This window comes from Corvus brachyrhynchos, unplaced genomic scaffold, assembly GCF_000691975.1.
Source record: "Corvus brachyrhynchos isolate BGI_N302 unplaced genomic scaffold, ASM69197v1 scaffold14, whole genome shotgun sequence".
Lineage (NCBI taxonomy): Eukaryota > Metazoa > Chordata > Aves > Passeriformes > Corvidae > Corvus > Corvus brachyrhynchos.
Genome location: NW_008239110.1, coordinates 5716973 through 5731563, shown reverse-complemented (window position 1 = coordinate 5731563; position 14591 = coordinate 5716973). Strand labels below are relative to the sequence as shown.

The 14591-nt window shown below is 40.8% G+C and overlaps 1 long non-coding RNA gene across 1 annotated transcript; it reads right to left on the bottom strand.

Moving 5' to 3' along the window:
• Window positions 1-10358: 10358 nt before the first annotated feature.
• Window positions 10359-14120, bottom strand: LOC108448047. The gene is made up of 2 exons (XR_001863833.1): window positions 13617-14120; window positions 10359-13430 (listed from the first exon to the last, which is right to left on the bottom strand). It is a non-coding gene; the product is annotated as an uncharacterized LOC108448047 (long non-coding RNA).
• Window positions 14121-14591: the final 471 nt, after the last annotated feature.

The window sequence follows — 14591 nt, the reverse complement described above, 5'->3', positions numbered from 1 at the left end:
GGGGGCGGGCATCACAGCATCACAGCACAGAAGGAAGACTGGCAATAACTAGACCAGTGATAAGGCCTTTCTTACTAAGATGCTCTTTTTGCTGAATAAGTCACATATTTTCAAGGAAATACTCTAGGTAAGATCTGTAAGGCCCTGTTCCCTTCCTTGGTGGCAGCTGGGGGATAAGACCTCTCCAATATCCTTCCTTTTTCCAGCTCACAACCCTGAATACCTCCCAGAGTTTCCTTGCTGAGATACAGAAGATGAGTGTCTCTGACTATCCTACTCAAAACAAAAACACATTTAGAAAAAGGATTTAGGATGCTGCAGTCCAATACAGAACACTTTGGGAGCAACAGCTCAGGCCATGAGGCAGTTCTCTGGTATAAATTTGTAAAAATATAGATATAAAGCTCCTGTGAGAGAAATGATGACCTGACCAGGAAAATGAAAGAGACCTTAACACAGCTGGGAAGAAAGATTCAGTTTGTTTGATGTTTTGGTGTCACCCTGACAACCACCAAGGCAATAATTAAGTCGTTAGTGCTGTGGCTCTTTGGCATTAGTTTACCCTGCAGCAACATACTGCCCCCAGTGTGCTTGTTATGTTGATTTTACTGTGTCCTGGTGCAACCAATTGTTATGTATGTTTGGAGTGTTTACCTCAAACCACTGGAAAAAACTGAGCAGTTTACCATAATAAAGGGGTAGCGATGATTTCACTACAGTTTGTGTTTTAACAGTTGTCAAACATAATTATTAAGGGAAAACAACTGCTGATGCTGATCTCTCTGGACTTTTGCTCGACCCTGGTTCACAAACATATGGAAAAAGTAAGACATTTCTAGAAACATAATAAAATAGTAAATTTTATAAATATCATTTGCTGGGGAAAAAAAATCATCCTTGCTTGTCCAGCTGAACCAAACCCAGGCTAAACCACACAGCAGTAGCTGGCCTCTGTTTTTGTCCAGGGGATGCTCACATGTTCCACCAGAGCCCCCGAGGACAGTTTCCCACCGGCTGCCTGCCCCACGCTCCCCCGCAACTGCAGCCAACCCAGGCTAAACCACACAGCAGTAGCTGGCCTCTGTTTTTGTCCAGGGGATGCTCACATGTTCCACCAGAGCCCCCGAGGACAGTTTCCCACCGGCTGCCTGCCCCAGGCTCCCCTGCAACTGCAGCAACTCTCCCTCTAGAGCAAGCACTGGGGGAGTTGGGTGGAATTCAGGCCATATGAATGTAGCTCCGAGGCAATCAATAAAAGGCTGTGTAACTTGGATCTCCACATCCAGAAGAGTTAATTGTGAGCAACTTCATTGAAGTAGGCAAGGGTGTTTTACTGTGGAAAGGTACCCTGGGATATGTACTGAACTCTGGCCACAGAAGGGTTGTGCTCCCCTAACTGAGAGCAGATTTGCCTTTCTGCTTGGAAAAAATCAACAGCAGAAGCAATAAACAAATGGAGCTATTATCTTTAAAATAAAGGAAGGATTTCCAGTTGGCTGGTTTCCCCTTATAAAACTATTTATGGTGCACATTTTTGTATACGGATAAGAATATTAACATGCAAATAAATCAGTTCTCTGAAGAATGGTGGAAAAAACTTTGCTGATCATGTAATCATAGGTATTTTTTCTCTTTTAAGTGGAAATGACAACAAAAACATGGGATGGAAAGTGGTGGGGAAGGTGAACAGTCTAAAGAAATTAAGTGATTATATATATTTCAATTCTGTCTTAATATATAACTCTCTGGAATTACGAAATCTGTATATCATGATCTTTTTAGAATATCTGGTACTAAGACTCTTAATCTTATTTTCAGCTGTGAGAGCCCAGATCTGGTTCTGGACTTGCCTGAGGCAGTAAAACTGCCATGGTTTGAGGTTTTATTTTGCCTTTGCTGTAGCCCTCCAAATCTGTACTGGTAAGTGTTGCCATCACTTTTGGGGGGTACCTGATCCAAAGACACTACTTGCAGGAAGCTAAAGGCCACCTCATCCTTGGGGTCACTCTGCCATCAGCTAGAAATCAGCTCAAAACAGAAAGTGGAAGCTAATTATACTCTCATTTTCAAATTAGCACTTCGAATTCCTGGTTTATTCCAGCAAATAGGTTTCAGGAAAACAACAGGGAAGAGAGAGAAACCCTTTACCAGTGAGAAGATGGATGGGCTGACTAAGGTCATGGTGCCTTCTGTCATTTCTGGCTTGGCTGTGCTCATTAGCCCTGTAAGTGGTTAGGAATATTAGCATACAGATAAAAACTCCATATAACCTACCATGAAATCCCCTCAGTGTTTGCTAGAGAAAATGAATCAAAGCTCTTCTTTCCCTGTCTCGCTGACTGGACGTGTATGTGGTTCTTCTGTCATTCTCACTTCTTGGTTCCTGCAAATGTCATTTGTCCTGCAAATGACATTTTGGTTGAGTTCCTGAGCTCTGGAATGCATAATTTTTATTTGCACTTATATCTGGACATGTGCTCTGGACATGCATCTGTTTTGTTGTATCCTTTACAGAACCACAGAACAGCTGAGTTGGGAAGGGACCTCTAGAGATGATCTAGTCTAACCTTCCAGCTCAGAGGAGCATCAAGCACAGCATCTTGATCAGGGCCATGTCTGTCAGTATTTAAGTATCTCCAAGAATGGAGGCTCTAAAACATCTCTAGATAACTTGTGCCAGCATTTGACCTCCCCCACAGTAAAAAAAAAAGCTTTTCCTTATGTTAAATCGAATGTCCTATATTTTAATTTGTGCTTGTTGTCTCTTGTTCTGTCACTGCATATGGCAAAGCAGAGCCTGGTTTCCTGGTTTTTGCTCCCACTAATCAGGTATTTACACACATTGATCAGATTCCCCTGAGCCTTGTCACTTCCAGGCTGAACAGTCCCAGCTCTCTCAGCCTCTCCTTCTAAGTCAGGTCTTATAGTCCCTTATTCATCCTTGTGGCCCATCCCCACACTTGTTTCAATTCTTTGTTGAAATAGGGAGGCTAGGATTGGATCCAGCACTTCATATATATCCTTAATTTCAGATTATCTTAACACTTTATTTGAACAGTTGGATACCATTCCAAAGGCATATATAGTTACTGGACATGGATTCTTAAATATTGGCAAAGATTCGTTAGCAGACAACGTTGCCAGCTGATGAGCTAAACATTAAACAAGAAACCCTTGTATTCCAAAGGTGTCATATAAATTGCAGGCTGGTTTACTGCTTTCTATACATTATGCATGTATAGAAGCCACGATGCCATTGTGGAAAATACAAGTGCTTTTACATCAAAGATCCAAGCACAATGCAAGTGTTTGTTCCAAGTCCCGGGTGGTAAATAACTTTTAAGGTGAAGGTTTAAACCTACACACCACATTCCCACGTGAGTCTGTTCAACTTCAGTCCCTCTTTAAATGAGACCAGTAACAAAGTTCTCTTCCATATACTGTGAGGTTTGTCAAAAAAGGATTGGAAAAACCAAGGTCCGCCCTATGAGGACAGTAACTGTTAGGACAGTGATCAAGAAGATAACATGGCAGGTGACTGAAAGGAAAAGAGCAATTATGGAGTTAATTTAATCTCAGAGGAGAAGGAGCTTCCTCTGTTGTCCTCTCCTATAGACTTAGATAGGTAAAGCTAAAAGAAAGACTCCCACCAGAATACTGTCCCACCAGATACGGGGATAATGAATTACCAGTTCCCCTAGCTGATATGATAGCCTTTATAGTAAAGTACACCTCTTACAGAGCAGAGACCTCTTCCTACAACAGACCCAAGATTCAGCAGCTCAGCCCACAGTCTCTTAAATGAACTTCCCACATCCCAGCATTTGCCTGGGGTTGGTTTGTTTGTAAACAAGGAAATAAGCAATACTTCATGCTCCCTTCCCAGGCCCCATGAGTTCTGGTACATAACCTTTCACTGCTGTCACCCAAATATTTGTGTGACTGAATTTTATTGCCTGAAACATTTGTGGCATTGCTGTGCTTTAGCATGAAAATATAATGCATGTCAGATATTTTCCTCTTCCTACATATTCTGGCAACTGCTCCCTCTTCAACTTTTTAGGGAAAGGAGATTTTACAGTCTCCTGTTCTGTTTGTTCATTGTCCAAATATGCTTGAAGAACTCCATCACTTTGACTAAGTGCCAAATGTGATAATGAATCTTTGGCCTTCAGAGATCGAGCACTTTGGGGATTCTGTACCAACAAGTCCTTCTGAGCCCCTCATCCTCTTGCAGACTAATGATAAAAGTTTCACAAGTACACAGACATCACATACTGATGTTGACACTTGCTAGTGACTAAAGAGTAAATGACATGCAGTGCAGTTCCCTTGATATCCTGTATTCTGACCAGATTTAGCTCATCTTCCTGCCTAATTTCCTTTGTCTTGTTTGTAGTTCTTTTTCTCCTTAATTGCTGCTCTAGCCTGTCTTTATAAATTGCATTCCCGCATGTTTACTCGTCAGGGGCACACAGTCACCATGTGACAGGACGTGTGTGCTCAAAACTGACAACGTGTGTGGATCAAAGCCAGCAAGGCAAAGAAAAAGCTTCATAAACAATGCTGTAAATAACATCTGGGCTGTCCAAATATGGAAGAATGTGGTAGCTTTCCCTCTTTGTTGTTATTTTGTTTTGTCGTGGATATCTCCCTATAGACACAAACAAGGCTGAAGTCAGTAATTATGGTACAGATTATTTTAAGCTAATTCTCATCACCAAATGCACATAACAACATACTGCAGATGGAAAAACCAGACAAGGTGAAGTGAAACTTCAGGAAATGAATGAACCAGTGTTGGAGAACAAAGCCAGAAAAAAAGAAACCAAGCCAATTAAGAAACATGTGGAAAATGATTAAAAGAATCTCATTTTAAACATCCTCACCCTATCCCACTACAGAAGATATTGACACACAGTTTTTTCAATTTATCTGAATATCAGAAATTGGAACACAAACAAAGGAAAAATGTCCAAGCCCACAAAAGAGTGGAGTTCGGACAAAATCAGTTCTGAGTCACAAAAATGCTCCTACTTTCGTTATGTTTTCTAAGTCAGAGTTGGACTGGATGCTGCTTAGCTGGGAATCCTGGCTGTGGGTGTTGAACCAAAGCTGCTGTTGTTGTTGCTTTGGTCAACTGGATAAAGAGATGGACGAGAAATTCATTCGCCCAAGCCCCCAGGTTGTCAGACACTGTCTTTTTTCTGGAATCAGCGGAGAATAATGTGACGTGTATATTAAGCCCATCCAGTGGGCAGTGGGCATGTGGTAATACTATAAATTGGGAATGCCCATTCCTTTGTTAATTGCAGTTATAGTTTTAGCTTTTTCTGTTGGTGACTTTTCTTTTCTTTGTACAGGGTCCAGCTCTATAGATCCTGTTTTTGGTTGGATACTCATAAAGGCAATGTTTAAGCCAAATAACTTTATAAATGAATAAAAGAGTTTGAATGCCTGGATCTATGAATTCAAGAAGGCTTTAGTCTCCATTAAGATTTCTGTGTGCCAAAACAAGCTAGATTATACTGAAATATGCTCTGATTTTCAGTATTTTCTCTTCAGAGAGGTAAATGAGTGCCTCTTGGATTGTGTCAGCTACAACCTAGGGTGGCAATAAAAAAAATAGAGGGTTTTCCCGTACCTTTCATTAATCTTCGTGGTCTTTTATGAATGGGAAACATAATTAAAACTCTTTGTGGCTGAATATAAGATCTCATCCATATTCAGAACAACCTACTCTTTTAGGTCTTGATCAAGCATACCATTATGCCTTCACAGAGATTTAAACAAAATTATTGCTGGGTTCAAGTAGAGCTGACAAAATTTCAAAGTTTCCAAGACAGTGCAAGTCACTCATGACTTTGGTCCATTGCACAGATACAGAAGGAAATTCTAGCTGTCACACATTTCTGCCTACAGCTGGCAATATTTTTTATATCAAAACTTCTTCACTGCAGGCTGGCAACAAGCTGTGCACAAGAGCCCCACTGAGGCTGCTAAAAGCTCTGCATAACCCTGGGGATCTGATGCCCATCCCAGCTACAGCATAGAATAGGGATTTATAGCTACTCAAACTGATAATGAAAAGGTTAACATTAGTGTTTTCTGTCATAATCTAATCCAAATCTCAGTGAACTACAACAGAGGATGGTTTCAGACTAGGTCTCAATTAATGAATACCCTCATCTTCTGTGAATCCAAGAAATGATTATGAGTCTAGCAAATATAATTTGTGCTTCTAGGAATTTCTGATTTTTAAGCAGTTAATACATGTGTTTGTAAATAATTTTCCAACCTTTAAAAACAGCTTGCCTCTTTTTTCTGCAGGCTATCAACACATTTGCAGGATGCCAATATGTACACAAATATGGACCTTAAACCACACGGTCAGTCTGGTCTAGACTTCTTGAGCAGCATTTCTAACATAGTCAAGACAAAAGTATGTGCCATTTAGACCATATTCATGCTAATAAAAAGTAAGACACATGTACCATCCCCTTAAATCTGGAGGCAAACACTGTTCAAGATTTATTTCTACCATGGTACAGATGCTGACCCTTGTAAAGAGCAGTTATATTAAAACCAGGCATGAGGGAGTAAGCGGGACATTTTAGAAGTGCACAAGGACAACCCGCTGTGCTCTTCACAGATAGTTAAAGATGTTAGAAGACTGTGTAAGATGTCTATTTGCCTGTTCACAAAATCAGATGGATGCAGATTGACACTTTCTGGAGCATTTGATGCTACTAGATGCTGACTAGGATGACAAATACGTGTATCGTGTATCATTTACTTAGAAGCATCTGGATAGAGCAGGTATTTATTAGCAAAATTACTCCATAATGTGGATTGTTCTGTCATACCACCTACATAGAGATATGCTGAATTTATACACCAAAGCCTGCAGTGCTTCCTGAAGTTTTCCCATTCTGTCGTGAATATTTTGCTTTCTTTCCCATTCTGGACAGAATAAAACAGCTCTCAATTAAACAACAATTTACACCAGACTTCAAAGTGAAGCAGAGTCAGGGAGAAACACCACACAGCACCTTTTGAGAAATGCACATGAGAACTTGAATGCTAAGGAGGAGATAATATTCCTGTCATTTGAAGCCTCAGGGTAGCTTCCCAGCCATGAACTGTACCAGGTCCTCCTGGCACAGAAACATCCTGGCAGAGCATTGAGGGAGATCTGTGAGCAGCCAAAGCAGTGAGATTTTTCTCCAGTCTCCTAACAAATTCCAGTGCTCCCTGTGGTGCTGCTGGACTGTTCTGTGGCCCTAAAAAGCCCATCTGAGCTTGGCCCACCACAGGTGCCAGAGCAAGAGGTGTAGCACTCAGGAGGCAGCTTCAGTGCTGTCTGTCAAAGCCTGCACAAAGGAGTCATTTTTGGGGAGAAGTTTTGGCATTACAGCTCTCCAGCATGACTCCAGCAGGTGCAGAAGGACTGACATGGGGAGAGAACTCAGTCTTGGGATTTAGCATTCAGACACTGCATTTGCACTTTCTTTACTGAATTTATTTTATCTGTTTTGTAGTGTACAAAGAGGATCTGTCAGAAAGGAGAGGAGTTTCCAAGGTGCATTGCCAAGGAGATGGCTGTGTTTGGGAACCACGAGATGCAAAGAGCTCATCCCCAGGCTTTCTTCATGTCAGTGACACAATTTTAATAAGGGGAACTTGTCTTCCTCCCCCAGCTTCTAACTAATCATGGAGGAGTTATGATACTTCACAGGGCAGGAACAGTGAGCAAACTCACCTTAAGCATTAACTTAAAAGTAATTATTATTGGCTTCACATAAAGAGAAATGCTACAATCAGAGTAATTTTATTTATTTTTAAACTGAGAAACAGTAAATTTCCTGTGTTGATAGAAAAGTGCTGATGAACAAAAATGATAAAATCTTTTTTTGCAAGACTTTTATTTATTTGTTACTGGCAGCCTGATGTTGGTACATATCTTAATCAAGGCATTATTCTGTGCATTTTCTTTCATCCTTGAGCCCAAATGACATGTCCCTGGAAATAAACAATGCAGACAAAACAGGAGGGCACAATTCCATATTACACCTAGAATATCTGTCTTGTTTGGTGACTCCATGGGTGTTTCCCTTCATGAGAAGAGATGTCTTTCATTGAATATTTAAATAAGAAAAACCATAAAGGAGTGTGTGTGAGATATTTATTCTTCAATAACAAACCAGAAAACTTTACAAAATACTTTGTCACCAAAAGAGACTTTTAAAATTATATGCCTGCTAATCTTGCTGTCTGTTTCAGTTTCCTTTTTGGGGGAAAACCAATGGGAAGCTTGTGGCAGGATAGTTACCCCCCTGAAATATTTAGCTTATGAGCCTAACTATTAGACAAAAGTGTCATCTGTGTGCAGACCAAAATGCCTGCAAAGTTCTTTAGATTTGTTCTAGTATTTGATACCAGTGTTTTGAAGATACATTAACTTGCCTACACTAGAGGGGGAGAATTTCATTGGTATTAAGTAGATTAGTTCCCATTTTCCCTAAGGAAGTGACCAGAAAACTTACAGTTTCGTCCCAGATGCAAGGTACTTCAGGCATCTGTTTTTCAGCTTTCTTACATAGCATGTGCAGACAATCTCCACAAGAAAAAGTGAGAAGATAGGGTTTCTAAAGTACCCATTTTGCTGATAATCTCCAAATAATTTTTTCTTCATAATTTATCTGGTGATACAGCAGGTATAAAGCAGGTAGCTTGGGTGAGAGTTATTTAGACTGAGTCTTAGGTGAGAGAAAACTTTTGTGTTCAGAAGTATATGCCCCCCTTGCATTGCAGTCACAAAATCCAGTCTTGGCAGTGTGGGAATTCCTGGCCTCTGATTTTGGTTGTTTTTTTCTTTTTCCTGAACACCTATACAGAGATATTTATTAAAATAAGGAGAAGAGTTTTTCTCAAAAACTGCATGTGCACTCACTCTTTTTCTGTCTCCTCACTGTAGGTTTGCTGCTGTAGGCCTCTTTCCCCATCCTCATCCTGCCTGGTTTCCTGCTACGTGTTTAAAGAAACAGAATACATATCCTCATAAAATTAATATCAAGTCATTGCTTCAGAAGAAAGAACGTCACCACTTCAGTCAGCACGAAATACTTCCTTTTCCATCAAGAGGCCTGACTGAGACAGACATGTCTGACTTGGGATTCAGTGTTATCCAAGCAGATGTAGTTTTGACTTTAGGATGCTAAAAATAAGCTGGTGATAACCGGATAACTGCATATTTTGAAACAATTACTTCCTTGGATACAGAGAGACACAGTGTGTGTTCTTCTAACATCTGCACTTTTTCTTATTTGTGAGTACATGAAAACAGGAAAATAGTATGAAAGACCTGAAGTGGAATTTTTGTTGGATCACAGTTCTCCCAATGAACTTCCACTAGAAAGAAAATGACAGTTTTAATTGTGTTTCTTAGGCAAGTAATATACAATTCATTATTGTGTCATGCATCCTATGATTGTGAGATACTCTTTATTGCTCATTGTTATATCAGGCAACATTTCTCTCCTGCATACATCTGGTTTTATATAGTTCCTAGCAATGGAACAAAAACATAGCACATGCTTTGTGGCATCTCTTCACAGCTGAGTTTCCTTTGCTTGCTTTTTAGAGGGTACTTAGCATTTGCTTGGAACTTGATAGTTTTGAAGCAAGTCCTTATTTACAAGTGATGACATTAAAGATGAATAACACAAAGAGAATCAGTTCAGCAATATAATTTTGAAGTCAATCAAGAAACTCTTAGTAATTAATAGCTACTTCATTTTAATCTCTTGCAACAGATGCATGTGCTTCTTTTGGCAGTTAACTGCTTTCAGGCACTAATTTCACACCATATGGGTGTCAGATTTCTGATCTCAACAACTGCTTAATTAATTGATGTTTTTATCTTTGAATGGGTTGTGTCTGCTCAGATCAAAAACCCAAGCATGCTATAAAATTGTAAATAGAGAGAGCTTTCCTTAGAGACTAATGCAGTATAACACTCAAAATTGGGATATGTTTATGGTTGATTTCACTTGAATATCATGTTGCTATAAGTGTGAGAAAGAGAGAGGAGACAGAAACCAAAGACAGTGCTGGAAAGCACGTAAGTAAAGTAATGCTAACCCCAAAATAATTAATCTCTCTCCCTAATAAAAGCAACTAAACAAAAGCAAAACCCAGAGATGATCCTGAAAGTGGTAGAAACAGATAAACAGAAACTTCAGATTTTCGGTTTTTCTCCAACAAATGGAGCTTAGCCTGGCATTTGGGGAAGCTTACAATGTAAGGAAGGTGAATAGGCATAACAGAGGTGATAGGCACCATTTATTCACTATTTCTTAACACACAAGAGGGTACAGTATTTTAAATTTTGAGGCATAGTATTTAAAATAAAAGGAAGCAAGTAATTATTTTACTCAAAGCATAATTAACTCACTGTCACAGGATGTCATGGAAGCCAAGAGATATAAATGGATTCAAAATGGTAACAAAGAATTTTATAAAGAATAGGTCAGTTGAAGAACATCAAAAAACAATAGCCCAGATGCAGCCTCTGACTCAAAAATTCTCTGAACTCTTGATTGTTTGCCTTACCCAAAGAAGGGTCATTCTCTCTTCTTTGCTTAGCCAACCTCAGCTGGCTAGTGTCAAAGTAAGGCTACCGACCTGCATGGAATTGACTGGCCCCATCATGATACTTCCATTTTAAGAAGGAGATAATAAGAAAGCAGATTTTAAAAACAATTCAGTATATCTCACCTCTGTCAGTTGTGTCCAACTATAATCACAAAGGGACAAAGAAAAATGTAAGGGTCTGGAGTGGGGAGGGCTGTCATTCTTTCATTTTACACAAACTCTGCATGTTCACAGCAAAGAAATATGAATTCCATCAAGAGAACCAGAACTATGCCTTGGACCCTGATTATTAGGAATTATTACAAATGTTTTGGGAAATGTTACATTCTTTCTTAAAAAAAAAAAAGTTAATTATAACTGAAAAAATAAAAATATAATGTTGTTTCTTGTAGCTGTACCAGAAAGGCAATTCCCTGTTTCTGTGAGGAACATTGGGATTTCTTCTAAGTCAAGCATGTTTCTTACACCACAGTCTGAAGACAGTAAAATATAACTTGTGCTTTCAAGTATGGTTTTAGTTCAAGTTTGAAGGGGGTTTTCTGGATTCAGAGTCAGTTCTTGGTTGAACTCTATCAAAAACTTCAAGCCAATCCTCAGTATCACCTTCCCTCCCATTCCTGCCCAGGAATGTCCATCTCTGCTCACCTGCTGTGTTTCCATCCCATGCACCTGCAGGCTGCACTGCAGCCATGGCTGGCTAATAGCAAAAAACGTCTTGAGTTTAGCAGCCATATCCTGCTGGCTATAAACTCAGTCTTGCTCTTTGCCAACAGCTCCCCCCCACAGAGGAAAGGGGTCACTGAAAGCATCCTACACCATTTGGCTACTGTAATTTCTCCACTGGCTGGAATTCATGAGCTTCCAGAGGTATCCCATTGCCAGTGGATGAGCCTTGCCTGAAGTAGGTAAAGCCCCATAGTGCTGATGTTTGACACTGCTTGAAGGACTCACAGGATATTCTCAGTGTATTCTGAAAGTCAGGTCAGGAGAGACAGAGCCACAGCAGAACAGCATGGAGATAATCAGCTCACATCCTTGGACAGAGAAAAGGAATGGTGTCACCCTACACATGCAGTTTTCAGATTCTCTTCTCCTGGAGATATGGTGTAGAAACATGGAAAATAACTTTTTCAATGGAAACGAATAACTCAAATGTAATTTTCCTTATAAAGTGCCACCAGAAGTTTGTGTGGGCCAAAAGGGTCCGTTAGGTCAACTATTCAGGCTCCTTAGTATGACCTCCTTTATGACTATATTGCCTAAATATTGCCTAAACTTTATGATCAATCAGGGGATCTTTATCACACAAGGAGTAGTATGAAAAATGAAAATTTATTTGTGTTTGTGAGAAAAAGGAACATCCAAATGAAATGCCAGTTACTGTCACATACTCATTTACTCCAAATTATGCATGACTGACATTTGGTGAAGTCTGAACCCTTCAGGTTTGTGGTTTCATCTGTATTAGCTATCAGTAATGCAAAAAAAAAAAAAAAAAGCAGAAGTGTTTTCTTAAAGTAAGACTTTCTTACTGACACTTTTCAGTGAGAACCATACTCTGGCTGACAGAAGTCATGATTCACAGTTATTGGAAAGCACTAGAAATGCACTTGTATCTTCCTCTACTCTTTCTCCTGGAAGAATGCTTCTTTTATGGTTCTTACCAAGTTAAATGGCAGTAACTGGTCAGGTGCAGACGGCCGGCAGTTGTCATGCAAGCTGTAACTGGAAATCTAAAAATGCACCACCAAAACCTAATAATGAAACTGTGGGCTCAGACAACTGATGAAGCAGAAAGGGTGGGTGTGAGTTTCTAGCACAGGCTGCCTGCTGACATCAATCCATTTCCTGCTCACCTTACTCACATGAGAAGCACTACTGAGAACAGCTAAACCAATCATGTAAGCAAAACAGCTTTTGGGTCTTCTACTTCTCTGCAGAGATCTGAACTGAAAGAAGCTGGCTGATGATTTTGTGTGCAAAGGTGCTTTCTGCCACACCTTACAGCATCTTACTCCTGTTTCCAGAAGTCTGTTTCTTCCCCTTCATGTAGCTTTCCCCATCTCACTCTCTCTTTTACCCCTCTGTCTGCTGAGTATGAGTGGAACGGCGATTTCTGGCCCCCAAACTAATCAATGTGCCAAAAACAGGTGCTTGTATGCAGAGTAAGAAACTAAATACGATACAAATACTTAAAGGTGAAAAACAGGATTTAGAACAGCGAGAGTAGACATATATTGCAATGACTGCACAGGAAACATTAGTACACAGATCCAGCAAACACAGATGACTGATTGCGTTTGGCCTTTTGCTTGAACTTGTTCCAGACATACAGCTACACACATTCTGCTCAGTATCTCCGTATGGAATCTTAAAAAGGTACTGCAGAAATTGCAAAATTGGTGTCCAGTCTGATGCAATCTCTTCTAATCATTTTCCCACAGCCGTACATTGCAGTTTGTGTTTCCTGAGTCCCATGATCAAGTCTCGCCTTCCCCTTTTATCTTCATCTTGCTCCCCCTCACTTCCTTCTCCCATCTAACTCTTCTGCACCATTACCCTGTCCCACTCTTCTCCCAGACGCACATTCATCAGCGGGTGTAAATCAGCACTGGTACATCGATGTCAATGGGAGCGATGTCAGCTAAAACCCCGGCTGACGACTCTTGTTTGAAATGCAGAAATTCAGTCTTGCACCCCTGCCTCCTGTTGCGAACGCTTTTCCTGTGTGCTGGAAGTCTCTGCTTGGCACAGCCCCTCCTTGCCACTTCATCCTGTTAAAGCATGAACCGTTCTCAGGGCAATCTCTCATGGCAAATGAGGTGCTGCGGCAAGAAGGACCTGACATCCCCGCAAGAGTAACTTTGTGTTGCGGTAACGCTGCTGCTAAGGAGCAGCGATGCCTCGGGCTGCTGTTCTGCAGTGGCAGGGTGGCTCTGTGAGGGACTTTAAACTCTCACCTCTGCTCAGTACGGTGCCCAAGCTCTCAAGATCGCTGCTAGTCTTCCCATGATTTTCCAAGTCCCCAGCAGCCCAAACGCATGCGCATCAAACACTGATTGCAGGCTGGCAGTCTTGTCATGTTAAGAAAACCATGGCTTAGGTCCAAGCTACAGTGTTTTCCTTTCTGTGGGATGATCAAAGGGCTCTAAACAAAGGCACGGAGAAGGTCTCCCAAACAAGTTTCTGCAGTGATTGCACTGAGGTTGCAGACAATGGGCAAAGTACAGTAAAGTCAGTGAAAGTGAGAAAGGACCGGCAGGGAACGCGACCATTTCAGCGGACTGAGAAGCCGCTGAGCTAATGCAAAGGTGATTTAGTTACTTGTAACTAGCCCCCTCTGATTTCTGATTAACTCAGTGACACGCCTCAGCAAGAGAGTTTGGGCTAGCCTGTTTCGTTTTGATCTTTTTATCTCTTTTACCTTATGACACTATTGTTCCAGACTGCATTCCCGGAGAGACACCTCTCGCTCCACCCCCCGCAGCCTTTGTAAGAAGAGTGGTGGATCCAAGGGTGTTGGAAAAGCCTGCGGCATTGTTTTGCTGTCATGCAAACCTGGCTGCATTATCATTATTATCATAGACTGACATCTTTCATTGCCTTTTCTGTTTTCCAAGACAAAAGAGCCAGCTGAGACTGGAACAAAGGAGAATACAGGGAAAAGGAGAGAATATGTCAAGCAAGAATAGTTTGGAAATGGCCAAAAGTGGAAAAGGAAGTCTAATTCTAGCCTCATCCAGGGGAAAAAAAGGTTTTTTTGAGAAATGTAAACAAATCAGGAAATCCTGGCACTTACTCCAGTTCCGATTTGGCGAAACACACCAGCCCTTTCCCTATGTATGAGCTGCTGTTTGTGAATGAAATCCAGATTAGGTTATTCATTGAGCCCTGCCAGTCTCACAGTTTCCAGGTTTCCTTTTGCTTATGGCATA